The 25333-nt window shown below is 42.0% G+C and overlaps 1 pseudogene; it reads right to left on the bottom strand.

Moving 5' to 3' along the window:
* LOC138834330 (GATA zinc finger domain-containing protein 1 pseudogene) overlaps nt 1-16346 on the bottom strand; it is a 52174-nt pseudogene extending 35828 nt beyond the window's left edge.
* Between the last annotated feature and the right edge of the window lie 8987 nt (nt 16347-25333).

Below are 25333 nucleotides of genomic sequence, written 5' to 3'. Positions count from 1 at the left end.
ACAGGTTGATCCATTGTAACAATGAGTTGTACAAGACACTATGTTGAAAACGGACTTTACAACTTTGGGGGTGGGGAAGAAAGGCATAGTAGAGGAAAAACAACGGAGGCGGTAACAATGCTCAATAGGAAATGTACTCATGACCTTACTCATGTCACTGTAACCCCTTTGTACAGTATTTTTACAATAAAAACATGTTAATGATAATCGGTAGAGTGTGTTGTAGAAGAAGAGGTAGGTTTGGAAAAGTTTGAAGTATTTCATAAATCATTCTATAGAATGTGGCCTTTATCCTGTAGTTAATGAGAACTAGGGAGTGACAGGATCACAACTGAATTACAGAATGATCATTGTAGTTGCTGTGTGGCTAGTACATTAAAAATGGGAGAAAACTTACATCAGAGATAGAAATAGGAAGACATGTTGATTTAGGAGAGGATAATATGGGCTACATCTGAGCTCAAGGCAGAATAGAAAGATAAAAAGGATATAGAGAGAAAACCTTAGGAGATAAATTTTAGATTGTAGTTTATATTTATGTCTTGGCGCTTAGCTTGGATGTTTAAAGAAATGCTTGAGAGACAAAGTCCCCTTTTTTCTCTCACTTTCATGTTTGAAAGAGAGGACTTTTGGTGAGCATTGTAGCTAAGGAAAAGAGGTGGTTATATATTCATGACTTGCTTCCTACAAACTTAGTATATTGAGTTCACGTGGAAAACAAAGCCAGGAAATCAGTAGGTGATGAACATCTTTTGGTTGAATTTTTAAGTTACTGCCTTTATGTGACGCACTTAAAAATAGTCCTATTATAATTGCCTTTGTATTTCCTATGGCCCGCTAAAAAGCTGTGGAAAAGTGTGTTTCCATTCTGGATGGGTTACAGTCTGTAAATGGGTTAATCAAGTGGTATCTTCCCTTCTACCCTCAGTTACCTTCAATAATAGGTGGAAAAAGCAAGATGCCATTATTTTGTGCTCAGTTCTAAGCATAATCATTTGTAATAGAAATATTTGTACCTTGCGGCTTACTTAGCTAGTATTTCAGCTTTTAGTTGATTCCTGATTTATATATTTTAATAAAGCTACCTGAAAAGAGTGAGGGGTAGGGTATGTGGTGGGAGAAATAAGAGAACAAAAGTCAGTACAAATAATTCATATTTAAAAATACATATGAATATATAATATATGCATATATACATACATACAATTAATGCATATTTACAAATTTATTACTATATGTATATATGCATATATTATATATGCATACGTACACACATATACAAACACATATACATATATATTTGCTATAGACACAGGGAACATTTTCTTCAAAACCTTTTCTAGAATCCTCAAAATCCTTTTGGTGTTATACTAAGTTTACAGGATAAATCCAAGAATAGCTAAAGACTTTGTAATAATTATAAACAAAAATATTTTCATTTTCAACCAAGTTTCATTTTCACTCCAAGCAATCAACATAGTACAATTTTATTTTGCCCAACATTGGAAAATTTCCTTTAAATCTGCTTTTAGGACTCAGCTAAATTATTTATGAGAATGTGTATGTAAAAATGTACAAGTGCAAGGAAGATTTTCTCTCTGGCCCTCATTGACTTAAATTTAGATTCCCTTGGTATATATCCAACAGGGAGAAAATACTTCAGATTAAGATAGGTAACTAACTATCACTTATGAATTCATTTGTAAATTTATTTGGCAACATATTTAAGGTTTTTCTTTTTTCTGAGAGGGTCTTAGAATGTAGCATAGGTTGGCCTTGAACTCATAATCCTCCAGCCTCAGCCTTCTTAGTCCTAGAATAAAAATCATATACCTCAACTAGATGTCATAATTTAGTCTTCTTAATAAGAACATAATGTTTTTGACACAGAGTCAAGCAAACATGACGTCTTGCTAAGTGAGTGAATATCCTTTTCTTTATGCATAGCATTGAGGTCATGTCCACAGCCTTTGGTTCAATTCTTTTTAAAGCTAAGTTTCATAGTGAGACTCAGTCATATGCTTATAGGTACATCTTTCTTGAGTTTGTATGTAAATATATTCTTCTAATATATACTAACACTATTTCTTATAGAAGTTATTCAGTGTATACTTTTTCAAATCATCTTTAGAGTCATTTGCTGTTTTGCTAATATTTTGACATCATTGAAATTCATTTTTGAATTTCACATTATAACCAATTTGACATATTTGTCAATTTTTTAATTAACTAAGACTTGTTTGTTTTGTATAACCACAGTTATAGTAATTGGTTTTGAATGAAAATTGGTAACAGCATTTTGAAAAATCAGTGACTTTTTTACTTGACCAGTTTTTATTTTGTTATGTAACATGGTTTAACTAAAAGCTTAATTTGTCTCTTCTCTGGTGCTGTTATTGAAATAGAGGGGCTCTGGATAGGAATGGTGAAACATCCCGCTAGTGAATATTGAAGAGAAAATGCAAACAGCAAGAGAGCACTTAGGTAACAGAGCAGCAGACTAAGCAGGTAGAGAAAGAGGACATTGTCAAGGAAGGGACTAAGAGAGGAGCAGGAGACCAAGAGAAGAGGATGCAGGAAATATAGAGTGTCTTGGATAGAGAGAGGAAAAAGTAGGGAAATAGGTAGAGACAATGCTTGGATGACTGAGAACAAGAGGGAAGAGTTGAGAGTCTCCAATTTTGAGCCTTCCTAGTTATACAATCCAACTAAATATGTATTATGATAGGTTTGTAATAATCATACTACAATTTCATACGTAGACAATTTTAAGAAGGTCACCAAAATGACTGGCAAACAAAGGCCTTCAGGAAAATTGGACATAACAATATTGTATGTCCATTGGTAGGATCAATGGCAGATATATTTTTCATTAAGTTTTTTATTGTGAAAACACTGCATAAAGGGGTTACCGTTACATGACCAAGGTAATGAGTACATTTCTTATCAAGCATTGTTGCCTCCTCCTTTGTTTTTTTCCCTACAATTCCTTCCCTCCCATCTCCAAACCTACACTCTCCTCCACCCTCCTGCCTAAATTGTAAAGTTCGTTTTTCAAAATAGAATCTTGTACATCTCATTGTTGCAATGGGTCAACCTGTTTCCCTATTAAAACAAGTGGTTTGTTTCCTGCTGCTCCCCAAATTATGCCAACGTCAAATACAGTGAAAATAGGTGGTCATACCATGAGGGAGGGACATACAAAGCAACAAAGAAAACATGTGGTACCTTATAATAGCAATAGCAAGAAAGAAAAAACCACTTGTGTCCTTATCTTGGGGTTCGTTTCACTTAACATTATCTTATCTGACTTTTTCTGTTTCTCTCAGATATATACTAGTTATTGCAAATAAGAGAAACCATGGGACCTTATGTTTTTTGGATCTGGCTTACTTCACTTAGGATAATTTTTTCCAAGTCTTTCCATTTCCTAACAAATGGGGCAATGTCATTCTGTTGGAAGCATAGAATTCCATTGTGTATATATACCATTTTCTTAATCCATTCATCTACTGAGGGGTATCTGGGTTGGTTCCATATCTTTCTTAGCTGTGGTAAATAATGCTGCAATAAACATAGTCGTGCTAGTAGCTTTATTATGGTCTTGTTTGTGATCCTTTGGGTAAATGCCCAAAAGGGGGATTGCTGGATCATACGGGAGCTCTGTGGGGAGTCTTTTGAGGAACACCCATACTACTTTCCAAAGAGATTGAACAAGTTTATATTCACACCAACAATGCAGTAGGGTTCCTTTCTGGCCATATCCCTTCCAGCATTTGTTGTTATAAGAGTTCTTGATTTTAGCCAATCTAACTGGGGTGAGGTGGTATCGCAATGTTATTTTGTTTTGCATTTCATTTATGGCTAGAGAGGTTGAGCATTTTTCATGTGTGTATTGGCCATCCTTCTTTCCTCTTCAGAGAAGTTTCTCTATAAGCCTATAGCCCACTTATTTATTGGGCAGTTGTTTCTTTGAGGATTTGTTGTTGGAGAATTTACTTTTTTGAGTTCCAAGTATATTTTCCCAGACCCTTATCCATTGTATGGCTAGTGAAGATCTTCTCCCAATCCATGGGCTTTCTATTGATCTTGGTAGCTATGTCCTTTGCCATGCAGAGGCTCTGCAGTTTCATGGAAGCCCATTTTTCCAACTTTTCTTTGATTTGTTGTTTTTCTGGGTCTCTATTAAGGAAATTTAAGCCTGTGCCAAGGAGCCCTAGAGTTTCTTCTATCCCTTCCTATAATAATTTCAGGGTGTCTACTTTGACTTTGAAGACTTTGATCCGTTTGGAGTTGATTCTGATGCAGAGTAATGTTTAAGTATCTAGCTTTCATTTTGTACAGGTGATTAGACAATGTTGCCAGTACTATTTACTGAATAGGCTGTCTTTCTCCCTTATCGAACATTACGTTGTTATAGATATGTGGGATCATTTCTGGGTTTTCAATTCTATTCCATTGGTCCTGAGGTCTCTTCTTGTGCCAGTATCAAGCTGTTTTGATAACTATGCCTTTGTATTAGAGTTTGAAATTTGGTATTGGCATTCCTCCAGCACTATTCTTTCTGTTAAGGATCGTTTTTACTATTCAGGGTCGTTTATTGTTCCATATAAATTTTTGGATTGCCTCTTCTACTTCCATGAAAAATGGGGTTGGAATATTGATGGGTATCACATTGAATTTGTAGATAGCCTTGGGAAGTACTGCCATTTTCACAATGTTGATCCTTCCAATCCAGGAGCATGGAAGGTTTTTCCACTTTCTAAGTTCTGTTTTTGTTTCCTTTTTCAGGTTTTAAAAGTTTTCATCATAGAGGTCCTTCACTTCTGTGGTTAAGTTAATTTCTAGGTAGTTTTTTTTGTGGGGCTATTATGAATGGAGTTGCTTTCCTGATTTCAGCTGCACTCTTCTCAATGTTGGCATACAGAAAAGCCATCAATGGTAGGTATATTTTCTCATGACTTTGACATGTAAGTACAAAGGTAGTGTTGATTTTGGAGGCATAAGTTGATATAAGTACGATGGTCAATTGCCTATGGATAGATTAATCAAGTCCAAGGTTTGTAGGACTAAATTGAGATTAACATATTTTAGTATGATTGGATACAGTATTTGTTAGGTGGAGCAGAACCAATAATTAGCTGGTTAGTCAGGGGATAGAGAAAGGATCCATGTGCCTCTGAGAGGAGTTTTAAAGTTAGAATTTAAGCGAACTCAGTGATTAGATTTGTGCTTTAGAAAGATCATTTGTATCCATGTGGTTATTTCTTTAGTAAGATTTATATGTGAAAGCAAATAAATTGATTGTGAAATAACTCCAATACAATGAGACTATTTACAGAAACAAAAATAGGTTGGACACTAGGAAAAGAGAAACATATTTTGGGTCCTGACACTGTCAGAGAGATAAGGTATAGGAAAGAGAAGTTGTGAAGATACAAATTAGATGTGAAAAATTATGTGTATCTGAAATCACTTGGCTTGTAAGACTTAAAATTTGTGATTTGTGAACACTGAGTTACCCAAGAATTAGAGTCACCATATTTATCTTTGTAAGCTCAGTCTCTTGTACTTATTATGTTCATAAAATGTTTTCCTCTGGGCTGAAAATAGCAGTGATAAGCATAGATGTGAGCTGTCCATATAGAGGCTTAATGGTCAATTAAAATCAGATAAATCAGGAACCATGGCTTGAACAGCTTTTGGCTTTTTATTCCAATCAGTAGTCATTGGATTGCACCACCAGCAAATTTATTGCTATTGGGGGGGAGGGGCAGAATCAAACCTTTCAGGCACTGAGAACCTCAAATAAAAATGCTCTTCTGTTAGATCTACTGAGAGTGAACTTTTGGGCAGTGGGCTAGTGAATTCCTTCAGAGATAATCAGATGGCAGGTACAATACATGTTTGCCCCAGGAGACCCCTCATCTCATAGGGCAGTGGTGCACTGAAGAAAGAATGTAATTCTTCATTCTTCACACTAAACCTTTCCACATTTTTGGCCTGTATGCCATTGCATGTGTGTTTTCATCTTCTTCCATATTTCATACATTTTTCTTGAACTGGTATTTATATATTTTAAGATGCAATTCAGATTAGCTTAATTACCCTTCACTCTTTTCACATTGCCTTATGAACATAGTATTTTTGAGTTTGGTAACAAATGACAGTGTATATAGCATGGTTACAGGGCTTATGCCCATGAACACATTATTATTATCAACTTTTCCATGGACTTTCCAGAAACATGTATTATGGATAAATGATTAAAGGTAAGAGAAACCTCATTAAAAAAACAGAAACAGGAGTTATTTTTCTTTCATTGTCCTTTGTTTTCTGAGATCATACATTTTTCCAGTGATCTAATATTTTAATTTCTTATTTTTATGTAAGCTACTAACATGTTAATTTATTTATTTTTTGTTGGTAATGGGGTTTGAATTCTGGGCATTGGTGCTTTCCCTCAGCTCTTTAGCTCCATGATAGGGTTGTACCATTTGAGCCTCAGCACCATTTCTGGTTTTCTGGTGGTTTATGTGAGATAAGATTCTCAGGGACTTTCCTGCCTGGGCTGCCTTTGAACTGCAATCCTCAGAGCTAGGATTACAGGTGTGAGACACTGGCGCCTGGCTTAACATTTTAGTTTTTATAAGAATTTTTCTTCAAAAATGTAGAAAGAAATAGAAAATAAGGTGAATCATTCAAAAAAGTAAGGGATTTTTAAAACCTAACGGGCCTTTGTAAACGTTAACCGATATTTACATTATGTAGCCTAGTGTAATAATGGTAGAAATAAATAAGAAAAGTAACTATGAAGTTACCATATACAGAAATAAAAACAAGGAACTCATGGATCATAACTTATAGTCTGGTAGACATTAAGATGTGTTAGATCTGAATGATATGAAAATGATTATAGAACAACTGGTGGGTGTGATTGATTATATATACCTTTAAATGCTTATATGAGAAAATAAAACCTGAAAATCAATGGACAAGGCAGCCAACTAAAGAATTCATGAAAAGATGAACAGAGTGTATGAATAAATGAAATAGAAAATAATGATACTAAAAGTTTATGATGTCAGAAGGTTTATTTTTTTTTTGTAACATTGGTATTTGATTCAGCTAAGCAAGTGCTCTTCCATCTATCAATACTCCCAGAATTCTTGTGATTTAGTTATTTTCTGGATAGGGTCTCCTGATTTTATCCATGATCCATAGTACTCTCATCTCAGCCTCCCACTTAGCTGGGATTAAGACATGCCACACAGTGCATTCTCTGAAATGGTGTCTTAACTTTTTACTAGGCTAGAATTTAATCACAATTTCCCTGATCTCTGTCTCCTGAATCACTGGGATTACAAATGCATATTATCATGACCAGCTTCAAAAGTTAATTTTTTTTGAAAAAACTAAAAAAATAATTTTGCCAATCATTCCAGAGTATAAGATGAAAGGCAGAATGCTATCTGACAACTCTGTGAAGTTATCAAATTTTGATGACAAAATTGAGTCAGAGAAAAATGTAGTATAGACTTATAGGCCAACCTCAATTGTAAACATGAATGAAAATTTTTGAAAAAGTATAATATGTACTTGAAAAAGTAACAATATGTAGAAATGAAATATATTATAATGAAATTAATGATACCCTATCCTAGAAATGTACTGTCTTTGCTTAATTTTTGTTTATGTAACATTTATATACACTAATGTATTTATAAGATGATTTCTTTGTTGTTTTATATGTCCCTCCCCCACAGTATAACCCCTGTTTTCACTGTATTTGATATTGGTATAATTTGGGGAGGGGAAGGAAAAAAACAAATTGTTTAAATAGGAATCCAGGTGGACTCATTGCAACAATGAGATGTACAAAACATTATGTCAAAAAACGAACTTTACAACTTGGGGAGGGGGATAGAGGTGGGGGAGATGGGAGGGCAAGGATAGTAAGGGGAAAAAAGGAGGAGGCAACAATGCTTGATAAGAAATGTACTGATTACCTTGCTCATGTAATTGTAACCCCTCTATATGGTATTTTCACAATTAAAAAAATTGTAATCATATGATAAAAGAAAAACTAATATTCATTTAAGATAATGTTTATAAATTTATATATAGATATAGACATTGATAAAGTAATAAAGGATGTAGAGGAATTGCCAATGTTAAACTTAATAATTAGTAGTGAAATATTAAACGAATCCACGTTAGAGACAGAAAGAAAGCAAAGATGTCTACTCCTATTTGTTTAACCATGATTTCTGAATTGCTGGCTGGTATAATAAAGTTAGGAAAGCAAAAAATATTACATTTACTGATAAAGAAAAAATACTATGTCAATGATATAATTATTAGAGAAATACAAAAAGCACAAAGCAATGAACATATAAACCGATAAAAAGCATGGATGTCAAACCAAAAATTTGATAACTAATAGTCAGTTGTCTTTCCAAATATCAGGAAAAATATAAAATGCATGTCATGTAAACTTTAAAAAAAGAGAAAGCACTTAGAATTAAATCAAGTAAACTCTGCAATTTCCAATACCATTTGGCAGACTGATATTACTCATGTCCCCTTCCTTTGGAGACAATGTTATGTTTTTGTTTTCATTGATACTTTTCTCATTTCTCATTCCATGCCATTCCATCAAGTGGAGAAGCAACTAAACATTTCAGATTTCACTTCTTAGAAACTTTTAGTCACATGGGAATTCCCAACTATTAAAATGTAATAATGACCAGGCTGCAGTGGCTCATGCTTGTAATCCTCTCTAGTTAGGGAGCTGTGGATCTGAGGATCACAGGTCAAAGCCACTCTGGGAAGAACAAGAATTCTTATCTTGAATCAACCCAAAATCAAAACAGAAGTGAAGATAGGGCTCAAGTGGTAGAGTTGCTAGGAAAAAAGGATACATCCCCTAGAGATCAATTAACTAAAATCTCATTTACCCTAAAAAATTTTTAACTGTGACCAATATGGTTTTGCAGCAGCTGAAATACATGTTTAAGTAACTTGAACCCAAAGTCCTGGCAAAAGACCTTCAAGAAAGCAGGTTCTGGTAAGGACCTTATAATAAGTATTAGTACATATTATTATATGCTTGTATTCTCTCTTCTACAGGACTGTAGTGGTTCCCGCTAGCGGTGTCAAGATTTATCAACAGCTGGAAAAACCAGTTCTTTAACTCAGCCATAAATAGAAAGTAGACCTGGCAAGAACCCAGCAAGTTCAGGTCCTTGAAATCCTGAAAATCAGTTTTTATCTTACTTATCCACTATTGATAATTACTCAATTCAGGGAGTAAGACAAACTCATACAGACGAAATAATTCTGACAAGGCTAGATGTTTTAGTGTAAGTCATTGAATGGCAGCAGGCTCCATTTGAGAGACAGCAACTCAGTATGATCCTGTTATTGAAAAACAATGTGTGGCTCCTTTACCTTATAATTCCTTCCAACATGATTGGAAACTAGTGATAAAACATCTCCATGAATTGTTGAAGTCGATTAGCCAAAATTTTGTTAAGAAGTTTGCATCAATGTTCTTCAAATAATGGGTCTGTAGTTCTCTTTCTTTGATGAGTCCCTACCTGGTTTTAGTATGAGGATTATGATGGCTTCATAGAATGAGTTCGTTAGTGAACTCTCTCTTTCAATTTCATTGAAGAGTTGGAGGAGTATTGGTGTGAGCTCTGCTTTGAAGGCCTTGTAGAATTCCGCAGTAAATCAATCTGGTCCTAGGCTTTTCTTAGATGTGAGGTCTCTCTAACCATAAAAGAAATGCAAATCGAGACAACATTGAGATACCACCTTACCCCAGTTAAAATGGCTACAATCAAGAACTCTAATAACAACAGATGCTGGAAGGATGGTGGGAGTGTAAACTTGTTCAACCACTTTGCAAAGTAGTATGGAGGTTCCTCAAAAGGCTCCACATAGAGCTCCCCTATGACCCGACAATCCCACTTTTGGGCATTTACCCAAATGATCACAAACAAGACCATACTAAGCTACCAGCACAACTATGTTTATTGCAGCATTATTTGTTGCCATATCTAAAATATGGAACCAACCCAGATGCCCCTTAGTAGATGAATGGATCAAGAAAATGTGGTATATATACACAATGGAATTCTATGCCTCCATCATAAAGAATGACATTTCCTCATTTGTTAGGAAATGGAAAGACTTGGAAAAAATTATATGAAGTGAAGTAAGCCAGGCCCAAAGAAACTTTGGTCCCATGGTTTCCCTTATTTGCAATAACTACTATATGTCTGAAACAAGCAGAAAAGGTCAGGTAAGTTGATACTAGGTGAAACGAACCCCAAGACAAGTATTCAAATGTTTTTTTTTTTCTTTCTTGCGATTGTTTCTAACATATTTATAAGATGATTTCTCTGTTGCTTTGTATGTCGCTCCCCCATGGTATAACCCCTGCTTTCATTATATTTGATGTTGGTATAATTTAGGGAGCAGAAGGGAAAAAACAAATTGTTTAAATAGGGATACAGGGGGACCTATTGCAACAATGAGATGTACAAGACGTTATGTCCAAAAATGGCCATTACAACTTTGGTGGGGGAGGGGCAAAGGCAGAGGGGGGGAGGTGGGAGATGGGAAGGAGAAACAAAGGAGGAGGCAATGCTTGATAAGAAATGTACTCATTACCTTGCCCATGTAATTGTAGCCCGTCTGTACATTATTTTCACAATATAAATAAATACTTAAAAAGTATGAAGCTAATTATATACAAAATTGCTAAATAAAATATTTGTTAATCAAAAAAACAAAAATTATCTCCATGGTGCTTTCTCTGATTCCCTGCACCAGGAAATGGAAATGTTACATTCCTTATTACCTAAAGTAAATGAGCTTCAAAGCTATATTTATCAATCAGTACTCAAGAAACCACAAAAGCGTCTTAATTGGCTAAACCTTGAAAATTTCTTTTCTGAACTGAATCTTTACATATTTGGGTTATATGCTATGGGAATAATTGTTCTTATTGTTTCAGTCTTTCAAGTAATATGTGATGCTATATCCTGCACAGAACAGAACAGAATAGAATGAAGATGATAATACTGCTTTCTTCACAACAACAAATGGCTGTTTTCAAAATGAAAACAGGAGATATGTGTAACCCTATATCCTCATGAGAACTATGCTTGGGAGCAGGAAGTATGAGTGCACATGGAGTGTCCCCGATACCAGCAGGAAAGTACTGTTGGTATGAATGTTTATCCAGTGTCTGAGTAAAGACTCAAGATTCCTGCTGCCTATTTGATTTTCTGCAATAATCCTGCCAAAAGATAGGATAAATGGCTGAGTGTACTTATCTGACTACATCCTATATCCTGTTAACAGTCCTTTGGAATGAGACTTTTGATCTGCAACCAAGACCTTTCCCAAGAAAGTGTTTTAGCCCCTAAAAAATGTGGGGGTGGAAAAGACTCCAGTTGGAACATGTCTGCTGATTAAACTCATTTCTTCTGGGCAATATATTGTTTCATGAGTAATTCTTCATCCTTCATCACAGCATTCTATGGACAGAACCATCACTCTGGTGGAAAGTGGACATATATTTAAATAGTCCTATCATAAAAACAGACTTAAGAAACAGAAACATAGAAACAGAAATAAGCTTCTTCTTCTTATCTGAGAATCTCAAATTAAATCAGAGCACCTGTTGGACTGAAGAAACTAAACAGTATATACTCCAGAAAGGGCTTTCCAACAATGGGAGTCACAGGTGTATAATTGTTTAGAACAGCAACAGCATTGACTAATAAAATTGAAGATGGGCATACTTTTGAATCAACCATTTAAATGTTAGATCCATCTTCCTAACAAGTATACAAGAAGACATGGGCAATGTAGCTGCATTATTGCTAAGGATAAAAGAACAGTAAATGATGTAAATATACAATAGTATGCATGAATACATGATGGTGTATTCTTATACTTAGACAGTGGAATATTACATAGCAGAGAAAATAATCTGTAGCCATTGAGATCACTATTGGTAAATCATAATGATACAATGTTTAGTGATAAAAGCAAGTTGCAGAAAAGCATATTTGGTTTCATTCTATTTATATAAACTCTCCAAAGACATGAAGAAAAGCAAGGGAATGGGAAACAATTCAGGATAGGGATGATCTCTGGATTGGGGTTTGGGTGCTGTTGGGTTTAGGAAGGTATTAGAGGCATATCTTCAAAGACTGTAAAAATTCTTGTTGCTTAATATTTAAACTAAATGGTGAGTATCAGATGCTCATGGTACCATTTGTTACATGTTTTTATATGTGGTACTTTATAAATTATTTTTTAAAAACCCAAAGAATATTTGGTAAAAACTTTGCAATGTTTATAGCTTAATAACTTCTGTCTGCATTTGGAAAACTAGTTATTACTGCTATTTTATTTGACCACCTGCAATTTAGGGACAAAAGTTTGGTTAGAGGGAGAAATATTCCTACAGTGTTGGACTTGCAAATGGAGGATGAGTAGAAACTAGTGTTCTGCACATGGGAAATAGTTGGAAAACGGGCTAATCGTGAGGTAAACAAGAATGAAGTTGACTTAAATGTCTCCTGAGCAATGCCAAACTGCTAACGGATTCTCTATGAGCCACCATCATCTGCATTCTCAACTAGTGCCACTAAAAGCATCTTGGAGAAAACAGCAGTTTCTGTTCAAACTCAGTTCTAAAATGCCAAGTCATAGCTTCAGAGAGTTTGTGAACTAGGCTTGGGTTCATATCCTTATTCCATCTTTAGTTAGCTGTTGCACTCTTGGAAGTCATTTATTCTGTGCCTCTACTTACTTAGTTTCTTTTTTCTGTCTTTGTTTTTTGTTTTGGTCAGTAGTGGGGCTTGAAGTTTAGGGCTGGGCACTGTCTCTGAACTCTTCAGCTCAAGGCTAGCACTCTACCACTTGAGCCACAGCACCACTTCTGGACTTTTCTGTTTCTGTGGTGCTGAGGAATCGAACCCAGGGCCTCATGCATGCAAGGTAAGCACTCTACCACTAAGCCACCTTCACAGACCCACCTCTAATTTCTAATATATAAAAAGGCATAATAGTTTTTGTCTCATACACTGATATTTTATATGAAAAATAGTATGCAGTAGCTCTCTTATACATGTTGATTACATTGTAAAAGCATAATTTAAAAGAATATCTAAATGTTAAATTACTCCTGTGGGACACTTGGGGAATGGTTCTGAATTCTGAGTTCCAGAGACAGGTCATTGCTCTTATCATGTGGTTGGGGTCTTGCTCTCTCTCTTTTTCACACACACAAATTATATTAACACGTGGAAGCTTTAAGTAACACACAAAAAATAAGAGAAAACTAATATGAGCATTGAGAAAAAGCCTGTGATAACTTAGAGATGGGTAGAGAAAGCTATGACTCAACACCAGGGTTTGTTCAAATTTTAGTTATCTTCTGGGCTTAATTTCACTTAAATGTCATAAAATTGATTTCTGTAATTAAATTAATATATATGTTACTTTATAATATGATGTATATACGTAATTTTATTCTATAATCAAAGTAATATATAATAATATATATATACTTTAAGTATATATATAAAGTATATACTTTAACATAATATAGATGTTATTTTAATTATGAATTAATATAGAAAAAGTAACACACATATAAAGTATATAACCAATTCCTTTCAGGGTTTTTTTTTTTTTGGCAGATATGGGGATTGTACTCAAGGCCTTGGCTCTGTCCCTGAGCTTCTATGTGCTCAAGGTTAGCACACTACTACTTGAGCACCATTTCTGGCTTTTTCTGAGTAGTTTATTGGAGATTAAAGTCAAATGGACTTTTCTGCCCGGGCTGCCATTCAGGCATGATCTTCAGATCTCATCCTTCTGAGTAGCTACGATTATAGGTATGAGCCACTGGCACCCAGCTTAGCTTTCCACATTTTTGAATAGATATTGTGTGTGTGTGTGTGTGTGTGTGTGTGTGTGTGTGTGTGTGTGGTTGCAATCATAATTTGTATACAGATTTGCTTTTTGCAGTTAATAACATGTCAAAACATTAAAAAATACTAAGTGATATATAATGCACCTTTATTTAACAGATACATAATGTGAATATTGAAGTAACTTCCAAATTTTTACTATGAATGACCTTGCTTTTGGAATTGTTTCAAAGGAATTTTACTGTAGGACAAACTTGGTTTCAAAAAGAAGAATAAACTTTCATAAAAATTCAAATATTCAAATATTCTCAGGTCTCTTTGTGTCCATCATTTATCACTTCTGATTTTGATCAGATTCTATCTGATGTGTGGCTTGCATATGTTACAGCATACTGGTAAAAACTTCATTTGAACCAAGTAATACTACAAGGGGAGAAAGATATACAATGAAAAAGCAAATGAAGGCAACCTATTTAAAAATGCTTATAATCTAGGTGTTGGTGATTCATGCTTGTAATTCTTGCTAGTTAGGAAGCTAAAAATTGAAGAACTGAACTACAGCTACACAGAATGATGTGCACCTATCATTCCCATGTAGAAGCTGACATTGGGCAGATCTCAATGCTATGCCAACCCAGAGCGAAAATGTCCAGAGATTTTTTTGTATAGAGGGAAGCTGGATACAGTAGTGAATAGCTAGAGATTACAGAAACCTTAGAAGTAGGTGGATGGCAGCTCAGGTGCATATTTTGCAGAAAATAGGACCCTAAAACTATCCAACAAAGAACAGTGCTATAATTATGGGTTTATGGGATCATGGCAGTCTTATAAACATAAGGCCCTGAGTAAAACCCCCAAAGACTGCCAAAATCATGAGCATCATAATAAATAAAAATGTATACCGACTTATGAATGCATTCACTCCCTAAATGCTTAAATTATGCTCCATTTGGACTTTCATTTAGTGGGCCTTGGTACTGTTATCTTAGCTCTTGTGTTCAAGACTGGCTCTCTACTACTTGAGTCAGAGTTCCATTTCTGCTCAGGTTCCTAATTTGAAAAGATTATGCTAATTTAATATTGCAACTTTCACCATCAGGCCTCTCTTCAAACTGCATTTCAAGCTGGAAGGGAGAGGGTTTGAGAAAGGAAATCAAATTTTGCTGCAGGTCAAAATAATTTTCCAAAATGCACAGTTTGCCATGGACTCAGCAAGTCTTCATCAGAGCATAGGGGCCAATGTGGCACATTTCCACTCCCATCAGGTGATCAGGGAGAAGCTGAAGTAACAACAGATGGAGCTTGGGACTGAAGACTGCAGGGTGGACACTGGAGATCCAGAAATCCATGGTAAATCATGCTGGCATCAGACAAGCTACCATCGAGTAATCCTCTGCTGAGAGACTTCCCCAAGTCTGAATGTCTGTCAAGCAAAATTTAAAACATGTTCCAAATCCTCTTCCTAGATGAATGGCTTGGAGTGAGGGTCAACTTGCCATCCTGCTTTGTCTGGTTTCATAAGGCAGCAGCATACATTATCCAAACTGATGCAAAATAATTAATTCGAAGACAATGCTTAAAATTAGGCATTTTTACTGTTATGACTGTACCTTAACTATGGCATTAGGGATTTGTAATTTGAAAACTATAGTGCCAATATCCCAATGCTGTCTGCAAACCTCTTTATGTACTTTTGCCACTTGGAAGAATCTTCTTGTACCCAATTGTTCACTCTGGAAACAGGAGAAGCACATCTGGTTTCACCCTCAGGGAGACCTTCAGGCCGGGTAAGGTGGCCTTGCAGACAGCTGGGACAAGGGGACAGGTAGGTCCAGCCCACTGGGGAAAGCACTTCGTGGTTCCCCTTTAAAACCTCCGGCTTCACACATGGAGGGCCTTCCTGAAACCCAGAGCTCTCCCTTGCGGTGCGATCCTCTGTGGCTGTTGGGGGCTCCAGGCCATCTTTTTGGCCAGTCCCACCTGAGAGCTTCCCTAGCAAACATCTTCTGCAGGAATGGTGGACACACACACAAACACCCCCCCACACACACACACACACGGCATCACATGGCCCCATGGCCTGGCTCAGAGCAGCTGGGGCTGAACTTTTTCCTATCAGCTCCTTCAGACCCAGGGACACTTTGCTGGCCCAGTGAAGCAGGAGGCCAGGCTGGCTCCAACACCTCTTCATGTCTGTTGCTCATCCTGGAAATTTCCACTGCCATCAAACCTACGTGGCTTTATCCCCACATGTGCAGAGCTGGGGCTCCCTTTCTGTGTCTGATTCTTAAGGCTACACCAAAGTGTGTCCAAGTCATCCCCTCCCAGCCTCTGCGCTTCTGCCAGGCAGGTGTCCAGGGTCACTTTTCCATCATTCATGTTTGTTTTCTCTGCTGCAAAGAGCCTGGGGTGGGGGCACCTGAGAGTCTGGCAGAGGGGGTTTCAGTGGATCTCAATATAAACCTGCAGGCACAACGTTGAGCATCATGGAAGCCATGATGTACAGGCAGCAGAAGTTGATGCTCAGTCACCAATCCAGGTGGAAGAAGATGAGCAGCGTGCGGGTCAGCCACTTGCAGAAGACCCCATATGAGCAGGGAGCAGCCGAGTGGGACATCCAGACAGCCAGGCCCAACAGAACTGCCAGATAGGTACCGGTGCTTCCATGGCCCACTTGTCCATCAGCCCTTCTTCCCTCCCTCCCTTGCTCTCTAAGCCGCTTTGCCCAGGCCTTCACCCCAGATCTGGGATGTGCTCTGGGAGACAGAGAGGAAGGTGGCAGGGCCCGTGGGCTTGCAGACCACCTGGTAACCAAGTCCATGCATCAAGCTTCCTTTGGGCAAGACAAGTTTTTATAGGCAAGCTACATACCCCTGATAAATGATAGCAATACACAAAAGCATCCATGTCTCCAACCTCCCAAAGCTATTTTATCCGTGTAAAAAGAGCTCATAAAAATCTCAAAGATGGTAACATCTTTTTCTAAAAAGAAGCAAGGAACAATTCCCATGAGGAAAAAAAAAAACCTCACATACCAAGAATGTTTGTTGAACTCAGCATGTTTACTATATTTATAAATAAAAATATCCTATATATATTTTATGCATACAATTCACCATAAATATTAGTTTGATATTTGTTCAACAAAGGTAGGGCTGTAAATTTGACTGTTCTGAGCTTTCTAATTTGTGTTTATGTATTTCTGTCTCCGTGGACTCAAGCTATTAACCACAAAGTCACATCTGTGATTTACGCTTGCAGCCTAGAGCAATGACAGCCTCCATCATCCTCAAACATTTGCTTACAACACACACTGTGGCCATGTTCAATCTAAAAAATAGAACCCTTTCTTTTTTTTTTTTTTTTTTGGTCGGTCCTGGCGCTTGATCTCTGGGCTTGGGCGCTGTCCCTGTGCTCTTCAGCTCAAGGCTGTCCCTGTGCCCTTCAGCTCAAGGCCAGTGCTCTACCACTTGAGCCACAGCACCACTTCTGGCTTTCTAGTGGTTTATTGGAGATGAGTCTCAAGGACTTTCCTGCCCCGGCTGGCTTTGAACCGTGATCCTCAGATCTCAGCCTCCTGAGTAGCTAGGATTATAGCCATGAGCCACCAGCGCCCGACTGAGCCCTTTCTTTAAAATAAACTAAATCCAACCAGTTTGGAATCCTAACTACTTAAAAGCCTGAGATCCAGAAGATCACAGTTCAAAGCAAGCTGGGGCAGAAAACTCTACAGGGCTTGCACTCCAAAATAGCCAGCAAAAAGCAGAGCTCGATATGTGGTTCAATCTGGACCAGCCCAGGCCAGGCTCACAGAGCCTTGTCCAAGACAGGGCAGACTGGACCAGCCCAGGTCCAGCCTCACGAGCCCTGAACAAGACAGCACCGCCTGGACCGACATGGGCCTGGCCTGGGCCAGCCTCACAGAGACCTGTCCAAGCCAGCTCCTCCTGGACCAGCCTGGGGGCAGCCTCAGGAGCCCTGTCCAAGACAGCCCCACCTGGACCAGCATGGGCCAGGCTCACACAACCTTGTCCAAGCCAGCTCCTCCTACACTGGCCCAGTCTAGCCTCACAGAGACTTGTCTAACCCAGCTCCTCCTGGGCCGGCCTGGGCCAGGCTACCATTCCTGTCCAAGCCACCACCACTAGGACCGGCACAGGCTAGCCTCACAGAGCCCTGTCCAATCCACCACCTCCTAGATTGGCCCAGTCCAGCCTCACAGAGACTTGTCTAAGCCAGCTCCTCCTGGACTGGACCAGCCAGGCTAACAGGGCCCTGTCCGAGCCAGCGCCACCTAGACTGGCTTGTGCCAGGCTCACAGAGCCCTGTCCAAGCCAGCGCCACCTGGACCAGCCCTGGGCCAACCTCAAGAGCCCTGTCCAAGCCAGCTCCTCTGGACTGGACCAGGCAGCCTCACAGAGCTCTGTCCAAGCCAGCGCCAACAGTACTAGTCTGCACCAGCCTCACCGAGCCCTGTCCAAGCCAGGTCCTCCTGGACTGGAACAGGCCAGCCTCACAGAGCCCTGTCCAAGCCCGCTCCTCCTGGACCAGATGTGGCCAGACTCACAGAGCCCTGTCCAAGCTAGCTCCTCCTGGACTGGACCAGGCCAGGCTCTCGGAGCCCTGTCCAGGACAGCCCCGCCTGAAACCGGCACCGGCCAGGCTCACAGAGTCCTGTCCAAGCCAGCACCATGTGGACCAGCCCGGGCCAGCCTCACAGATCCCTGTCGAAGCCAGCTCTTCCTAGACTGTCCTGGTCCAGGCTCACAGAGACTTGTCAAAACCAGCTCCTCCTAGACCAGACTGGACCACCCTCACATAGCCCTGTCCAAGCCAGCTCCTCCATGACTGGCCCTGTCCAGCCTCATAGAGTCTTGTCCAATGCAGCTCCTCCTCGACTGGCCCGGTAAAGCCTCACAGAGCTTTGTCCAAGCCAGCGCCACCTGGACCAGCCTACACCAACCTCACAGAGCCCTGTCCAAGCAGCACCACCTGGACCGGCCTGGGCCAGGTTCGCAGAGCCCTGTCCAAGACAAAGCCTCCTGGACCAGCCCAGGGCCAGCCTCATGAGCCTTGTCCAAGCCAGCACCACATGAACTGGCCCCGGGGCAGGCTAACAGAGTCCTATACAAGCCAGGGCCACCTGGACCAGCCTGGGCCAGCCTCACAGAGCCCTGTCCAAGCCAACTCCTCTGGACTGGACCAGGCAGCCTCACAGAGCTCTGTCCAAGCCAGTGCCAACAGTACTAGACTGCACCAGCCTCACAGAGCCCTGTCCAAGCCAGTGCCACCTGGACCGTCCTGGGCCAGGATCACCCAGCCCTGTCCAAACCAGTATCACCTGGACCTTACCGGGCCAGACTCACTGAGCTCTGTCCAAGCCATCACTGCCTGGACCAGTACGGGCCAGGCTCACAGAGCCCTGTCCAAGCCAGGGTCACCTGGACCAGCCCGGGGACAGCTTCTTGAGCCCTGTCCAAGCCAGCGCCGCCTGGACCGATGTGGGCCAGCCTCAAAAAGCCCTGTCCAAGACAGTTCCTCCTAGACTGGTCCAAGCCAAACTCACAGAGTCTTGTCCAAGCCAGCTGCTCTTGGAACCAAACGGGCCAGCCTCATAGAGCTCTGTCCAAGCCAGCGCCACCTGGTCCAGCCTGCACCAGACTCAAGGAGCCCGGTCCAAGCCAGCAACACCTGGATTGGCTCAGGCCAGGCTCACAGAGCCCTGTCCAAGCCAGCTCCTCCATGACTGGCCTGTGCCAGACTCACAGAGCCCTGTCCAAGCCAGCGCCACCTGGACCAGCCCGGGCCAGGCTCACAGATCCCTATCAAAGCCAGCTCCTCCTAGCCTGGCCCGGTCCAGGCTCACAGAGCCTTGTCCAAGACAGCTCCTCCTGGACCAGACCAAACCAGCCTCACAGAGCCTTGTCCAAGCTAGCGCCACATGCACTGGCCTGTGCCAGGCTCACAGAGCCTTGTCCAAGCCAGCTCCTCAATGACTGGACTCGTCCAGCCTCACAGAGCCTTGTCCAAGGCAGCTCCTCCTAGACTGGCCCTGTAAAGCCTCACAGAGCTTTGTCCAAGCCAGCACAGCCTGAACCGGTCTGGGGCTGGCTCACAAAGTCCTGTCCAAGCCAGCACTGCCTGGACGGGACCAGGCCAGGCTCACAGAGTCCTGTCCAAGCCAGCACCGCCTGGAATGGACCGAGCCAGCCTCACAGAGCCCTGTCCAAGCAAGTGCCAACTGGACCAGACTGCACCAGCCTCAAAGAGCCCTGTCCAAGCCAGCGCCACATGGACTGGCCTGTGCCAGGTTCACAGATCCCTGTCCAAGCCAGCACTGCCTGGACTGACAAGAGCCAGGTTCACAGAGCCCTGTCCAAGCCAGGGCCGCCTGGACCAGCCTCAGGACAGCCTTTCGAGCCCTGTCCAAGACTGCACCACCTGGACTGATGGAGGCCAGCCTCAAAGAGCCCTGTCCAAGCCAGCTCCTCCTAGACTGTGTTGGGCCAGCCTCACAGAGTCTTGTCCAAGCCAGCTGCTCTTATACCCGAAGGGGCCAGCTTCCCAGAGCCTGTCCAAGCCAGTGCCACCTGGACGAGGCTGCACCACACTCACAGAGCCCTGTCCAAGCCAACGCCTCCTAAACTGACACAGGCCAGGCTCACAGAGCCCTGTCCAAGCTAGCTCCTATTCAACTAGCCTGTACAGGATCACAGAGCCCTGTCCAAGCCAGCGCCGCCTGGACTGTACTGGGCCTACCTCACAGAGCACTGTCCAAGCCATCTCCTCCTGGACCGGACCAGGCCAGCCTCACAGAGCACTGTCCAAGCCAGGGTCAACAGGACCATACTGGGACAGACTCACTGAGCCCTGTCCAAGCCAGCACTGCATGGACCAATGCGGGCCAGGCTCACAGAGCCCTGTCCAAGCCAAAGCCACCTGGACCAGCCTGGTGACAGCTTTTTGAGCCCTGTGCAAGCCAGCACTGCCTAGAGTGATGAAGGCCAGCCTCAAATAGCCCTGTCCAAGCCAGCTCCTACTAGACTGGGCCGTGCCAGCCTCAAAGTCTTGTCCAAGCCAGCTGTTACGCGACCGGTCCAGGCCAGCACCACAAGCCCTGTCCAACACAGTGCCACCTGGACCAGCCTGCACCAGACTCACAGAGCCCTGTCCAAGCCAGCTCCAACTGAAGCAGCCCAGGCCAGGCTCATAGAGTCCTGCCCAATCCAGCACTGCCTGGACAGGCCCAATCAGCCTCACAGATCCCTGTCCAAGCCAGTTTTTCCTAGAGTGGGGCTGGCCAGCCTCACAGAGTCTTGTTCAAGCCAGCTGCTCCTCTATCTGACCAGGCCAGCCTCACAAGCCCTGTCCAAGCCAGTGACACCTGGACCATCCTGCGCCAGACTCACAGAGCCCTGTCCAAGCCAGCTTCTCCTAGACTGGAATGGAGCAACCTCACAGAGACTTGTTTAAGCCAGCTGCTCCTAGACCTGACCGGGCCATCCTAACAGGGCCCTGTCCATGGCAGCCCCAACTGGAGTGGCCAGGGCCAGCTTCACAGAGCCCTGTCCAAGCCAGCTCTGCCTGAAGTGGCCCAGGACAGGCTCACAAAGCCCTGTCCAAGCCAGCTCCTCCTGGACCGGCCTGCACCAGCCTCACAGAGCCAGCGCCAACTGGACCGACGCAGGCCAGGCTCACAAAGCCCTGTCCATGTCAGTACTGCCTGGACTGGCGCGGGACAGTCTCTCAATGTCCTGTCCAAGCCAGCCACACCTGCACCAGCCTGGGCCAGCCTCACAGAGCCCTGTCCAAGACAGCTCCTCCTAGACTGGCCGGGGCCAACCTCACAGAGTCTTGTCCAAGCCAGCTGCTCCTTGACCGGCCTGAGCCAGGCTCACAGAGCCCTGTCAAAGCCAGGGTCAACTAGACTAGACTGCACCAGCCTCACAGAGCCCTGTCCAAGCCAGCACTGCCTGGACCAGATTGGGGACAGCCTTTCAATCCCTGTCCCAGCCAGAGCCACCTGGACAGATGGGGGCCAGCCTCAAAGATCCCTGTCCAAGCCAGCTCCTCCTAGAATGGGCCAGGCCAGCCTCACAGAGCCCTGTCCAAGTCAGCTCTTCCTGGACCAGCCCGGGGCCAGCTGCAAAAGCCCTGTCCAAGCCAGCACCACTTGGACCAGCACAGGCCAGGTTCACAGAATCCTGTCCAAGACAGCACCACCTGGTCTGGACCGGGCCAAGCTAACAGAGTATTGTCCAAGCCAGTGCCACATGGATTGGCCCGGGCCACCATCACAGAGCCCTGTCCAAGGCAGTTCCTGCTAGACTGGAATGGACCAACCTCACAGAGACTTGTCTAAGCCAGCTCCTCCTGGACTGGACCGGACCAGTCTAACAGGGCCCTGTCTAAGGCAGCCCCATATGGACTGGCCTGGACCAGGCTCACAGAGTCTTGTACAAGCCAGGGCCACCTGGACCTGACTGGGACAGCTAAGAGAGCCCAAGGCAGCTCCTCCTAGACCAGACCTGGTCAGCCTCACAGAGCCTGAGCCAAACCAGCGCCACCAGGACCAACCTGCACTAGCCTCACAGAACCCTGTCCAAGACAGCGCTGCCTGGACTGGCCCCAGCCAGGCTCACAGAGCCCTGTCCATGCCAGGGCTGCCTGGACAGGACTGGGCCAGCCTGACGAGCCCTGTCCAAGCCAGTGGCACCTGGACCGGTGTGGGCAGACTCACAGAACCCTGTCCAAGCCAGCACCCCCTGGTCTGGCCTGAGCCAGGCTAACAGAGCCCTGTCGAAGCCAGCTCCTCTTCGACTGGCCGGTGCCAGGCTCACAGGGTCCTGTCCAAGAAAGCGCCGCCTGGACCGGACCAGGCCAACCTCAGAGAGCCCTGGCAAAGACAGCTCCTCCTTGAAAAGCCCGGGGTCAGCTTCACAAGCCCTGTCCAATCCAGTGCCACTTGGACCGGCACAGGCCAGGTTCACAGATTCTTTTCCAAGACAGCACTGCCTGTTCCGGTCCGGACCAGGCTATGAGTCCTGTCCAATGCAGCACCACCTGAACAACTTGATCCACAGCTCCATTTCCATGCTTCTGGTGATTAATTGGCGATAAGAATCTTACAGGCTCCCCTGCTATTAATGATTTTAAATCATATTACTATCTCAGCGATCTAAATCGCTTGTATTACAGGATTAATTTACTGGAAACCAACCAAGAATAAATTTTAAGGGTGAATTTTGCGTCATTAGAGTTAGATCCAACACATGCTCTAGTTCCAATGGCCCACTCTATCGTATCTTCAAATAAAGACAGGTCATAACCACGTAGTGCATACAGAAAAAAACTTTCCTACTTTCACCTCAAGTTGAAGACCTGGAAAAATCCAAATATTCACAATGTCATACTCTGCCTCTAAATTACTTTTCTCATGCAAAAATATCTTGATCTCCCACAGGATTGTAAAATTGGATATTCAGCAGAAAGGGTGTAGCAATAAGAGTTATACCATCTTACATTGAAGTACATCCTAGAGAAAATCTGATTGTGTTTAATTTCAGATTCATAATTTGAAAATAGCAGAGATCTCTAATGAATTGTCATGTAAGAAATTCTAGGGAGGGGTGGGAAGGTGGCTCAGTGGTAAAGTGCTTGCCTTGCATGCCTGAGGCCCTGGGTTCGATTCCTCAACACCACATATGCAAAAAGAAAAAAGCCGGAAGTAGCTCTCTGGCTCAAGTGGTAGAGTGTTAGCCTTGAACTGAAGAGCTGAGGGACAGTGCCCAGGCCCAGAGTTCAGGGCACACAACCGGAAAGAAAGAAAGGAAGGAAGGAAGAAAGAAAGAAAGAAAGAAAGAAAGAAAGAAAGAAAGAAAGAAAGAAAGAAAGAAAGAAAGAAAGAAAGAAAGAAACAAAGAAACAAAGAAACAAAGAAACAAAGAAAGAAAGAAAAAAACAAAGAAAGAAAGAAATTCTAGGGAGTCCTTATCTTGGTGTACATTTCACCTAACATCAACTTGTCTGACCATTTCTGCTTGTCTCAGACATATACTAGTTATTGAAAATAAGGTAAATCATGGGACCTATGTTTCTATGGGCCTGGCTTACTTCACTTAATATAATTTTTTCCAAGTCTTTCCATTTCCTAACAAATGGGGCAATGTCATTTCTTCTGATGGAGGCATAGAATTCCATCGTGTATATATACCACATTTTCTTGATCCATTTATCTACTGAGGGGCATCTGGGTTGTTTTTTCTTTCTTGCTATTGTTTCTAACATATTTATAAGATGATTTCTTTTTTGGGGGAGATGGATCTTGGGGCCTGAACTCTGGGCCTGGGCGCTGTCCCTCAGCTCTTTAGCTCAAGGCTAGCACTCTACAACTTGAGCCTCAGCGACACTTCCGGCTTTATTCTTTTTGCTTATGTGGTGCTGAGGAATTAAACCCAGGGCCTCCTGCATGCAAGGCAAGCACTCTATCACTGAGCCATCTTCCAAGCTCCACTTATGAGATAATTTCTTTGTTGCTTTGTATGTCCCTCCCCCATGGTTCACCCCTGTTTTCACTGTATTTGATGTTGGTATAATTTGTGGAGAGGAAGAGAAAAAACAAATTGTCTAAATAGGGATACAGGTGGACCCATTGTCACAATGAAATGTACAAGACGTTATGTAGAAAAAAGAACTTTAAAACTTTGGTGGGGGGGTAAGATGATCATGAGGAATGGTAAGGGGAACAAAGGAGGAGGCAGCAATGCTTGAAAAGAAATGTACTCTTTTCCTTTCTCATGTAATTGTTAACTTCTCTGTATGGTATTTTCACAATAAAAAACTTATTAATAAAATAAGAAATTCTAGGGAGAATAATCAAAATAATCTTTTGAATTCCTGGTCACTCAGCCAAGAAGTAAAAAGATACTCTTCAAGAAAAGCCAATTCCATGTAAAGAATCATGAATGAGACCATTCACAGCTGTACTTTTCCACAATAACTAATTTATTTATGTCTACAGTGTGAGATTTGTAAAATTTTAATACATATAATAGAACGAATCTAGATAACTTTTGAAAAATATGGATAATTAGTTTTAGCAGGTTTTCTTTGGTTTTTACTTATGAAACTCATAGGGAAAGGGTGAGTTACTACTTTTCAAAACATTAGCTATGGGCATGTTGAGCTTATTTGTAGCTAAAAGGAATTATGGAAAGGTTGAATACATTTTGTCTTTGTTAAAGTTCTGTTTTTACTTGAGCACATGAACCCATGTCTAGAGTATCTCAGAGAAATTTGAATAAGTATAATTTGTTAGGTTTTGGAAAAATACCATAATTTTTAAAAATTTTATACACTAAGAAACC

The sequence above is a fragment of the Dipodomys merriami genome, unplaced genomic scaffold, assembly GCF_024711535.1.
Source record: "Dipodomys merriami isolate MVZ:Mamm:240054 unplaced genomic scaffold, mDipMer1.0.p SCAF_212, whole genome shotgun sequence".
NCBI lineage: Eukaryota > Metazoa > Chordata > Mammalia > Rodentia > Heteromyidae > Dipodomys > Dipodomys merriami.
The sequence above is the reverse complement of the archived record's forward strand: the minus strand, read 5'-3'. Positions and strand labels throughout refer to the sequence as shown.